This window comes from Marmota monax, unplaced genomic scaffold (genome assembly GCF_021218885.2).
Source record: "Marmota monax isolate L192 unplaced genomic scaffold, Marmota_monax_Labrador192_F-V1.1 WCK01_AAM20220418_F8-fsc00051, whole genome shotgun sequence".
Taxonomy (NCBI): Eukaryota; Metazoa; Chordata; class Mammalia; order Rodentia; family Sciuridae; genus Marmota; species Marmota monax.
The window spans coordinates 4,062,613-4,075,618 of record NW_026695202.1 but is presented as its reverse complement, the minus strand read 5'-3'; positions in this window follow the sequence as shown (position 1 = coordinate 4,075,618).

Below are 13,006 nucleotides of genomic sequence, written 5' to 3'. Positions count from 1 at the left end.
ACAGCATAAATGGGGTGGGGTGACGACTCTAGTTACAAGAACTATTTGGAATCCATGCCAATAAAGCCCTTGATTCCAGCCTGTGGTGTCTTATGGAGGGAACAAAGACAAGGCCGAGGCCAGGGCTGGGGAGAGCCTGTGAGCATGCTCAGTTGGCCCAGGTGTCTCTGTACACTTGGTTCACACTGCAAGCAACAATCAACAAACATGCTTGATTAATCGCAACTGCTCACAGGGGTCACACACAGTACCGAAGGCCAGCTAAGCCCCAAAGGGGTCAACCCGTGGACACAAAAGCTTTTTATTAGGCGAGACATCTGCTCCCATCTCTGCTGCCAATTAGGTTGTCATTAGACTCAGCCGATGCATATTGGTGGCGGAGAGACGCCCCTGGGAGGAAACATTAACGCCTTCACCACTCACTGTAAACCAGGGGCTGCGCTGTTGTCGGAGTGCATCTGAACAAGCACTCTCTGGTTTTCCCAGTCAGGGGTTCTCTTCTGTTGCAGAGTGGCTGTCTAAAAACTGGCACAGTGGGACCACGGAGAACTTCCAGGGCAAAGGTAATGAGCTCCCTGCAAAGTCTCACACCAAAACTTTTTCTAAAGTAATAAACATGTGTGGTAGAAAAATTCAGAGTATTATAGAAAACCAAAGGGAAAGGAATAAAGATTACCCACAGGGTCCGAATCCTGCTACATCTCCACATAGCCTCTTCCCCTCTGCATTTCCATTTTTCTTCCAGAATTGAAATCATGCAGTTGATTCACTCCACTCCAGCCACCCTGGCCCACTGACTTTCTCCAGGCACTCAGGGCATGCGCTTACCTCCTGACCTCGGCACCCGTGTCCTCTCTTCTTGCTCTTCCTCTGAGCCCCCCAATCAAGTCACTGCTCAAATCTCACCCCCCTCCAAGAAGCCTTCCTGCGCACACAAGCTAAATAGTTGCTTCTCCTGCTCATTCTTATATTCTGTGCTCTGCTTTATTTTCCTTCAGTGCATCATATACCACCTAATCAGTGTTTCTCACTGCAGTTGAGGCCCCATGGAAGCAAATATTTTGCTTTGCTCACCACTGAATCTCCCCTAAACTAGAACAGTGCCTGATGTTCAATAAACACTCATTAAATGAGTGAATGGATTTTTTAATGTACCTTGCCTTTTTCCCCTTTAAAAATATTGAACAGAGCCTTCAGGATCATTAAATATTATTCAGCAAACTTTTTAAAAGACTATATCACATTTCCATACTCTGGCTGTTTTATAATGGACTTAGTTAATTTCCTATAGTTGAGCAATTTATTAAGTAGCCCTCCATACAAACCATTTGCCCCTTGTTTTAAAACAAAGGTAGCACATTGGAAGTATTTATGTGATTTATCTATACTGGGCTGACCTTGATGTTAAAAACTTAATTGAAGGTTGAAATGAGGGAAACAGTCATTAGTGAACCCTTGACCCCAAGCTGAAATTCCTCTGATAAAGAAAGTGGACAAGATGAGGAGACCTGCCCAACCAGCAGACCAGCTATATCATCCACAGTGGGTTAGTACCGTGACACCCCCCATATGTGGTCTCACATAGGAATGTGGGGCCTGCAGACAGGAAGAGAGTACGGGCCACATGGTGAGATTCTGGGGTGCTCTGTGTCCTCCCAAACTTCATGTTTTGAAACCCTAATCCCAGTACCTCAGAAAATGACTGTATTTGGAGTCAGGGTATTCAAGATATAATGAAATTACCAAGTAAGACTCAGATGAAATAGTTTTAACTTTGTGTGTCCCAGTTTGCATTTCAACTCCTCAAATCTGCCATTGTAGAGTAAAAGCAGTAACCAATGTACACCGCTGAATTCTATTTACAAAAACAGGATGCAGACCAGATTGGGTCCAGGGGCTCAGTTTGCTGACATCTTATCCTGGGAGATGACATGGTCAACAAAGGGCAGCTTTCCATAAATGTCCTGTCAAGCAGAACACTGCAATAGACCCCTGGGCCGTACAGCTAATGAGAACAAACAACTCCGCAAGATCTGAGACCCCTAAATATACAGAACATGAAATCGTCTGTTCCAGATGGTTCTATTGGAAATATGAGATCTTCCCACTTCAGCTTATGACGCCCTCCTTTTTTCCTAACTGTTCAAAACACGGGAAACCACCCTACCATACAACTCAAGCCAGCAGTGCCTGGTGGGTGGCTGTGCCTAATGTTTGGAGCTGGGCTGGCAGCCTTGGAGTATCACTGTCCTCCATCAGAGCTTATTGGACTTCCTCTCCAAGTTTCCAGAGCCTTCACTCTCAAAACAGTACTTCTCAGAAACCATGGTTTGTGGCCTGAACTGCATGTACCACACCCTGAAGTAAAACTTCCAGGCTGGTTAAAACATGGGTGTGCACAATTTCCACATATTTCCATGGCAAGTTGATCCACCTGGCAGAGATGGCAGAGGGTCTTCAATCTTGTCATGACAGGCTCTTCTAGGCCCTCACATTTCAGGGGGGATGGGGAGCAATCAAGTTCCAGAGCCACTGGAAGCTGGATCATAATTATGACTTAAGTTCATCAACACCATTGCATACAAAAAGTTTCCTAAGGAACAAGGACAAGGTGTGAAGCACACAGGACAAATGGCTCTTCGCGACAGAGGAGCTCATTCATACCTTCTGCAAATATTTATACTCTGTTTGCTACCAGCAAGTCTCTGTTTTAGGTGCTGGGTGAACAAAGATCCTTGTCCCATGGAGATTATAATCCACACTGAAAAACGTTTCCTGGTAGAGAAGACATCTAAGCTTGCACACCTCCAGGGGGCACCATTCATGTTGTGGCCTCCTAGAACATCATCCCCGGGAGTTGTGAAAGGCACAACCCATGTATGTGGTCTTACATGTGACTGCGAATGGAGTCTTAAAGAAGGAACAGAATTCTGGTAGGTCCAGAGGCAAAAGGAATACAGTCCAGTGCGATGGGCATGGTATGTGCCAAGGTGTCAATAATTGTGTATTTAATGCAGACAGCTACAAGGCATCAGGCCCTGGCTTATTAAGAGGTAAATTCTTTTGACTTACATATCATATCACATCACTTTTTCAGTAATAGAATTTTTAAAATAGTTATTTGAGCCCAGACCATGTTCTAGGCCCTGCTATAAAATACTACATACAGTAAACAGGTCATAAATGGTTCTTAACCTCATGGAACTTACAATTCAATGGTAAAGGCATATCACACAATTTTGAGAATGAAGAACAAGTTCAAAGAAAAGTGCCAGGTCTTTAGATGAGCTTGTAACTGAGTAGTTACCAGACTTCCCTAAGGATGAGGAGGACAAAAGGGCATAAAAGCATGAGACAGGGCAATGAACTTGGATTATTTAAGAAATGCAAAGTCCACAACAAAAATAAACTAGGGGAATCCTTGCAAATGGTGTGCAGATCAACTAAGGGACTGAACACACCATCTTCTTGCTAACCCTGAGTATCAGGTGTCCATGAGAATGAAGGGTGGGGGTGACTTTATCACCAATCCTCCATACCTGAGAAGTGCATATGTATTCTAATAAAGGATAGTGACGCTCTGAGGCTGCCAGAGAGATGACCTTGTTTAGAAGGACAGAATGGGCATCAGTACAAGAACTGCTAAATCCTAAGGAAACAGATCTGGAGAGAGCAGCAGTCTGTGATTTTACCGAAAATAAGCAAACATAAACCATTCCTGAGACTTTCCTTCTCTTGGAAAGTTCCAAGCAGAGGAATCCCACAAAGAATCTCTACAGGAAGGGGAAGAGTTTTCCACTGATAAACTTGGAATCTGGAGCAGGGATGTAATGTGTTAATGCAGAAATTGTGGACTGGGGATGATTTTTGAGGTCAGACTTCTCTGAAGATGTCTGATACTTGATCCAGAAGCCAAGAGAATGCACCACAGATTATTTAACTAGTCAAATGAACCTCAAAGTAGTGTCCCTGAGGAGATTTGGGGACACTATAGTAAATACAAATACAATGACAGTGGCCTCAGAGCAAGAGGGAAATTCCCATTCTCTGATGAGAGTACCCCCCAAATTCTAGTGTGCCTCAGAATCGAATCAGAAGGCCTTTCTTACAAATGCCCAGGGGGCAGTGATACTGCTGGAGCACAGGCTGACCACCACGGCTCCTCCATGTATGTCAAGGACTTTTCAGAATCTGACCGCAAGTCTCTTCTTCCCATTCTTTATCACAGTTTGGTTTCCCTGTCATGCATCTGACCATCCGAGAAAACTGACATTTCTTTTTACTTTTTCAGGACGTACCATAAATGAGGCTTCCTCTGTATATTTGCTTACTCTGCTCCCTCCACTGTACATCCCTCATCTATTTCATGAAACTCTTCCAAGACCAGCTTGAACACGGCCTCTTCATTACGCTCTGATATCTCCCTCTCTCTCTCTCACTCTCTCTCTCTCACTCTCTCTCTCTCAGTAAGGGTAATTTGGGATTAAAATTTGAAGTTCAACTAGTGTTCTGTGCACTAATCTTCCTTGACAGATTATTATCTCCGTCAAGGGGGGTACCTTCCATTCAGGCATTCATTCAATAAACCTATATGAGGGACCCCTGGGCTTATGCACCTGGACCCAGCTAGGAGCTAAGATTGTGATGAGGAAGATGTAAGCTCTATGCCTTCCAGGAGCTTATTTCATGGGAGAAAGAGAAGTAAACAGGTAACTAGGATGCAGAGTGGTAAGTACTAAAAGTTGGTTATGGGAGCACCCGGGAAAGCCCCTCAACCCAGCACTAACTGGTTCAGGAGAAAATGGTTCCTTCTGTCATGTGAGGAAGGGTGAGTGGGATTCAATGACAAAGAAAGTGTAGGAAGAGAGAAGTAGGGCAAGTGAAAGGGTGGCCCAGGCCAGAGGTGAGAGAGAAGGTGAGACTGAAGAGGCCAATCTGGGGAGAGGGCAGATGAGAGATGGTTTGCCATGATCCCTAAACACCATGATGGGCAGTGGTGGCCCAATCAGGAGACAGAAACCTCGGGGTATGTTAAAGAGGGATAAGTGGAGGTCATCCGTTGATAACTGACATACCGCTTCAGAACATTACCTTATCCACAGGGATACTGATCAGGGGAGTGAAAGTACCAGATGACCAATGGAGGTGGACTAAGCTGTCACTTCCTCTTCTCAGTACTTGACCAAGGAGGAGAAATAGGCCTTTCCACAGATGACGAGTCAACTACACACCAACAATGCCACTATCTAGCCCTGGGTTTAGAGCATGTTTTCTCCCTAAAGCTATAAACCAGATTCAGGATTAGGCAAAGAGCAACTAGACATTCTTCAAACCAAGCCTCAAAGAAATCCATCCCATGTTCCCAATTGCAATGAAACCTCAAACCTAAAAAAGGCAATTTGTGCAGTGTCCATTATGGTTTTATTATGGAAGTTTCTGCACAGCTGTGGTCGGGGTCCTCCCAGTGCTGATGAAGTGATGAGTCATAGAAAATGAGTGAGTGCATAATTCCATGAGGCTGACCGGACAACGTACTAAATATATGAGACACATAGGATCCTTCATAGTAAATTGTACCAAGTTCAGGCCGTTGCGTGTGTTTGTGTCGAGAAGGGTTTGTGGAATAGTGAATAACCCTTCCTTGTGTATGTTTTAGGATTTGACAGAGAACTGAAATTAGCTCTGTTTTCCTGCTTTGTGATACTTCTTTCGGTCATAGTAGGAAGCAAATGAAAACGGGCTCAGAGACTCCACTTTGGTTCTCTCATTTAGCTGAGAAGGTTGAAGTCAGGAGGCGGAATCACAAAATGCCTTTGTTTGGAACTATTGACATTTTAGTAGGGCCTTTGGTTGCTTGAACGATGACTTCTGACCACATTCCCTTGGCACATTTGATAGCTTCTCCCTAATTGTTCCTTGCATTCCTCTTATCCTGCATGTAGTTTCTAAAGATGGCATGTCCTAAGGTTCCAGAGTCAGTCATATCCTTCAATAACCTGTCATTCAATAACCTGCACGCTGTCAAATGCACCAAGAGTTTCCACTATCAAATAGGAATTCCCCACCTTTCAACTCCAGTTCCATATTACCATGTGGCTATTTATGATACATTGAATCATTCCTCCCATCCTCACTCCTCTCCAAAATAACGCATCTGTGTTAGTTTTTTCATTGTTGTGACAAAATACCTGAGAAAAACAACTTAAAGGAGGAAACATCTATTTTGGCTCACAGTTTCAGGGGTTTGAGCCCATGGATATTTGCCCCCATTGTTTCTGGGCCTGAGATGAGGAAGAACATCATGGTGGAAGGTTATAGCTAAGCAAAGCCGTTCACCTCATGGTGGCCAGGAAGCAGGGAGAGAAAGAGTGGAAAAGGCTGGGGACAAGAGAAATTCCTCCAGGGCATGCCTTCTGTGACCTACTTCCTTCAACTAAGTCCCACCTCCTATGGTTTCCACCACCTCTAGATAATACTATCAATTTATATTAGTCCATCAATGGATTAATCCACTGATAAGGTCAAAGCCCTCATGAGCCCCACTTCTGAACACTCCTGTATTGGGAGCCAAGTCTTCAACACACAAGCTTTGGGGGAACATTCCAGAATCAAACCATAACAGCATCTATGCCCTTTACCAGATAATTATTCTAGACCTCCCACCAAAGTAGGCAAGGCACGTTTACCAACCAGTCTGATGTTGGACTTTACCATGTGACTTGTTTTGGCTGACGGAATATTGGTAGTCTTGAAGCAAGAAGAAATTTTAAATGAGCTTGCATGACTGGGCTTGGCCTCTTGTGCTTGAACATACTTTCTGTGGCTGCTAGTCCCAGAATGAGACACCTGGAGCAGATGTCAATCTACCTGCAGCCTGGAGCCAATCATCTGAACCCAACCACAACCAGATGGTATCAGCCAAGCCCCAGAAGACCCATATGCACGTGCTTGAGAGAAATAAGTGTTTATTGTTGTAAAGTATGATATTTTGGTATTGTTTCAGCCACAGAAGTTATGCTGAGCATGATGCTCCTTTGCATTATGTGCCTTTGCTCTTCCCAATACCTCATTCCCTTCATATTCTGTTCCTATCTTTATTCACTCATGCATATAATGGGCATTAAACTACTGATATAGCTGGAGGAGAGTGGGCAGGGCCAGAGGGCAAGATCAACCAGGTACATGAGAGAACTTTCTGGGTGATAGATACACTCATTATCTTAATTGTGGTGATAGTTTCATAGGCATATTCATATGATAAAACTTATCAATAGTACTCTTTAAATATTTGCAGTCTATTTTAAATCTATTATACCTGAAGAACTGTTAAAGAAGCACAGCCCAAATTTTAAATTTTAAAAGATCAGCTATTACATAAAATTCCATATTAACAAGGGATTCACTTAACGTTATTCTTCACTTCAGACGTGTTACACATTCCGTTGGTTTACTTTTCATTATTTTATTTATAAAACTAGATTATTCTAAATAAATTTTTGTATCTATTGATCTGGAGAATGACCCATACTATATTTGGGGTTAATAAAGAAGAAGTTACAAATTAAATTACATGGTCTAATATCACATTTTTGTTACTGAAAGCTAAATGAGAAAGAAATATATATCTGTATCTTCATAGTTTTGCATGTCTGAGCATACAGGAAGGTGGTTGGGGTGGACATGAGCATTTGGTAGTTTGGGGTGTCTGCTTAATAAGCATATCTTATATGACAACTAAAAATTGCATTTATCAGCTTGGAAGATTGGCCAGTAAATTCCTTGTGAACCAATTTTTCTGCCTTTTCTCAAATGTATTTTTTCAGGGAGCCTTTGCATGTGGTTTTAAAGTTTGACCAGTAATATATCATCTGATTTTTTTAAAGAGTATTTTGTGTTATGAAGAAAAATGTTTTTTCTCATACTGCATTTGGGGAAAAAAAATTGCAAGAGCACATTCTTTATCAAAAGCTAGCACACACTAGTGCCAAAAAGCTAAATGTTCTGTATTCCTTGTTGCTCAGTTAGTAATAAAGACACGCCCTCCACAGACACATGGACTTGTGATTTTCACCATTTCAACCCTGAATCAAGTGCAGGCTGCAAAGTGTCAGGGCCCCTCTGTTGCCCAACTTGGAGGAGTCACACAGACCTCGCATTTCTTCACACAATGTCAATAGTGTTCCTCAGAGTTGCCTCTGCTAGCTCTCTTTGAATCATGGCATTCAGGGCAAACTCTTTTCTTTTCAAGGTAACGCTTGGCTACTGATTCTAGTCACCTTTTGTAGGCTGCTCGTGAAATGGAACTTTACCCTCATATGCGTCCACATAAAGGACCAGTGCTGACCTACACTGTGCACATCAAAAGCTTCATCCAACAAGAAGGTTTCAGCAGCTTCTTTCTTTTATGTACCGTGACTAAAAAGAAGTCCTGAAGTGTCACTGATGAAGGAGTCATGCCAACGCCTTATCCTGATTTCTCTCAGAGAATAATATCTTTTTTTATTAACCTGAGAGCAGTCTTATAATCATCTGAACCACAGTGCAACTAAATAATATTTTGCTTTGAGGAATATGAATTGGGATGATACTACAAGAAGATTTGTCTCTCCAGTGACTTAAGTAATTCACCAGTTTAGTATCAGAAAGCGTGGCTTTTGTCCCTGCCCTGGAGAAATTCAAGAGCTTATCACCAGGCTTTGTCTAAAAACGGATTAAAAATGTCCTTGGGTTTATGTTCCTCCTCCACAATTTCCAAACACACAATACCCTGAATGGTGGAGAGAAATACAACCTAATGTTCACATATCCAGTCAGCCATTCATCTTGGAAGTCAGAATTATTTAGGTGTAATTTTTTTTCATAGCAAATTGTACCCTCAGAAATTCATTTTGATTCTTCGTGTGCATTCATCTGTCAGGGTAGGGGATATCAAAAACATATCACATATATCCAGCGGTTCCAGGACATTCACGTTCACCTTTATACTTGAGCCCTAATCCTTGTTTGTTCCTATAACCTGGTTTTGAGATGTAGTAATTAGATACTTATTTTTTTCACTAATATTTTGCTCAGCAAATTATTGTGAGCACTGATCCAGTTAAGAGAATTGGAACAGCAAATCCCATCCTATACAACTATAATTATGTACAATTGTAATGAACCAATTTTAAAAAAGTGTGTGGGGGGGGAAATAGAATTGGAGGTGTAAAGGCATGGAACAATGGTAGGAAAAGAGATTTCTACGAACATAAACAGTAATGCACAAATAAAGTGAAAACAGACTAAGTAGATTAACTAGTAGAGTTAAGTCCACGTTAGCAAAACCACCTTTTAAAATATAATGGAACTTCCATGAAAACCACAGTTATTTTACTTTTCAAATTTGTAAATAAATATAAATAAATTTGGGTCATCATTTTCTTTCTTTCTTTTTTGGTAACATGGATTGAACCTAGGGGCACTCAACCACTAAGACACACCTCCAACCCTTTATATATTTTATTTGGGTTAAGTTGTTGAGGACCTCGCTAAATGGCTAAGTCTGGCTCTGAACTCACAGTCCTTCTGCCTCAGCTTCCCAAGACGCTGGAATTACAGGCACACACCACCAAGCTCAGCTGGATCATTTTTTTCTCTCTCAAAAAAGTATCTAGCCACTTCCAACTGACAATAAGAGCAGTCTAAGAAGCAAAGCCCTGAAGTGTCTACCTTATGTTGAGTGAATGAATGAATGAATGATCTAATTAATTAATTAATTTACAGACACAAATTACCAGAGTAATTCATGCCATAACCCACATATAGAAACATAATCTCTCCCCTACAGCTAAGAATTTTCTCTTCATTCAATTTTATAATCTCCTTCCTTTGTCTCTTCAGTTCCAATCATTCACCCACAGCATAATATTGCACACATATAAAGAGTTGTCTATAGCCTTAGATTTCATTCATTCATTCAGCCAACAAGATTTATTGAACACCTATGCCCCAGACAGTGCTAACTACTGAGGATAGGGTGCTGACAGAACATAGACAAAGATTCTGTCCATGTAACTCGAGCGATCAAATTGATGAGACAGACATTAAACAAGTTGTCACAAACACAAAAGATTAATTAAAACCTTCATTGATGTCAAAGCTGGGGGTTTCCTCTTTTAGGAACATTAATGCATTTGAAAAAGTCAGGAAGTTGAGTCATTTTTAGACATCCATAAAAGTCACACTGAAAGTCTGCAACAACTTGAAACTCTTTGCTTGCTTTTGCATTAAGGACATTTTGAAAATTAATCTCTGTGCCTTGTTAGGAATGTATTTCTTTGTATGAGAGCTATATTTCCTGCAACTCAAAATTAATGTAAGATGTTGGCTGCCCTGCAGTGGAACAATCCACTGTATGAAATCATTTTGTGGTTTGATACTTCATTATTAGCTGGAGGAGTCTCCACCCCCTTGCCTGTCCCCCAACCTCATGCCATCGCAAATAGCAATTAGTTGAAGTAGAAAAGATTCCTACCAGGTGCTCTGTTTGAAGTGGGGTTTTTTCCCCCCTTTTAGTTGTGCTGGGAGTGAGAGTGTGGGGGAGGGTCCTGGAGGAGAAACCCCTTTTGTGAAGTGTTCTCAGTGTATGCACATCCTGGTAATTCAACAGGCATCTGTGGAATCTTGGAGCATTGGGACCTTTTGTGTTTAACCATGGCGCTCTAACCTCAAGGGCACTTGCTGTGGGCAGGAATGGGAGTTGTGAGGCTTATTCACTGATGTGCAAAATGGCACGATCCTCTTAAGAGTTAGAACAAGTTCCATTAGAGGAAAGAAAGGCAAGGACATGATGGCTGGGTTAATATCTTACAAAGGAATTCAAGGGCTATGATTTAGAAATTGAATTCTCTTTTCACAAATGCATAAGGTGTGGCAAATGAAGTTCAGATAAAGTGTATTTGTAGGATTATCCTTTTACATGCCCAAAGTCAGATGGAAAAAATATCTATAATATTTTTCTTTTTGTTTCTGGGCTTTTTTCTCCCTGTGATTTCATTAAATTTCGTAGTATAAATAAATGTATATATGTACATGTATGCGTCCAGGTATGTATACACATGTATGTTGAAACTTGGAATTGAATAAAAAATATGTTGAAAGACTGATTAGAGAGATTGCTCCAAGTTGTAAAATTCTCCTAGGACATTATTGATTATATTGGTTCCCACCCACACACCCTGGTAGGACAGAGTGACTCAAGCATCAGATCCTGAGTACAGAACAGAAATCTGCCAGTAGCATCACACTGTCTCTGCACAGGGACCACCTCAGGAGCTCATTCTTCTTTCTTGTTCATTAAATAGCAGAAGCATCGGCAGATTTGCCTTGCTCTCCAGCACCATGTGACCAAAACAGGACAAAGAATAGGTCTGTATCTCTCTAAAGCAAAACTGCAACTCTACAGAAGTTCTCTGGTTGAGCACACAAGCTCTCTGGTTAGGCCTCCTTCTTTGGGCTAAAACCTTTAAGAACAAAGTGCAACTGTTTTTTGTTGTTGTTATTGTTGTTGTTTGTTTTGTTTTTGTTTTTGTTGTCCAACAATAAATTCTAACCAAACTAAAATGCTTGAAAGACAGGAGAAGGAAGTATGAGCTAAAGAAATGTATGTATGCTTATAAAATCAACAACTCCCAAGCAGGTGAAGAAGCATGGGTTCATTCACAATGGAGGGTCAGACCCGTGGAACAGGAGGTTCTGGAGCCAGGAAGTGGCCATTCGGATTCTCTCAGTGCTGAGGTCTGAATGTGGCTTGTCCAGCAAAAGTCAGGTTGAGGATTAATCACTCAGTTTAGCAGTACTGAGGTGGTGGGGCCTTCAAGTGCCATTTAGAGTCATGAGGGATTTGCACTTGTGAATGGATCACGTTTTTCTCAAGAGACTGGGTGCCGCAGTCTGGCTGGGCACAAATGCCGAAGTCTGGCTGGGCACACAATCATGAGCCACCACACAGCTTGTAGATTCAAACAGCAACTCTTTATTCCCGAACTCACACCAGCCGTCTACAATCACGTTCTGGGGAAATCCATGTTCTCTGCCCAAATCCACCTCCACTGGGCTTCTATCTCCCAAAAAATACTGTCTGAATCCCGTGAGAACTCAAGGGGAACTCAGGCAGCAGGATACGCCCTATTCCCAGCAGGAATAATCTTAAACCTTAAACCTGGAACCTAAACTGGGAACGCCGTAAACCGATTATCCTAAACCGGGAACACCCTAAACCCGGATCCGCCCTGGTCCTTGAGCAAGGTCACCTACATGCAATGTCACTGCAAAATGTCCTATTTCCACGAGTCCTTCCACTAAGCAACATGGGGTACACTGGCAAGGAAATTGTCATACCTACTTGGCTAATGGCTCCCAGCAACTGGGTTGGTTCTCTAAAATCCAAATTAGGTCTCCCAGGACTGAATTAGCTATGGCAGAAGCCAGTTGTTATAAAGCAAGTTCTACTTCCTTGGCTTGCTCCCTTACTCCTCTCTCACCATGTGATATCTCTCTCTCTCTCTCTCTCTCTCTCTCTCTCTCTCTCTCTCTCTCTCTCTCTCTCTCTCATGCATGCCGTCTGCCATGCTGTGATGCAGCCAGAAGGCCCTCACTAGAGGCTGAATAGATGGGTTGCCCAATCTTGGACTTTGAGTTTCCAGAACCGTGAGTTAAATAAACTTCTTTATAAAAGAACCCAATGTCAGATATTTAGTCACAGTAACACAAACAGAATAAGACATCCTGCTACTTCAATTTCTTCAACCAAAAAGTGGGGATAATAATGTGTAACTACCAGGAGTAATGTGCAAGTTAATTGGCATATTTTCATATTCCTAATCTCATTGGGAATAGATTTAGATGCCTGCCATAGGAAATCCAAAATTATAACAGCTTAACTACATTAAGATTAATTTCCACATGTAAAAGATGTCTGAACACAGCAGCCACAGCCACTAGGTTGGTTTCATAAAGTCATAGGAAG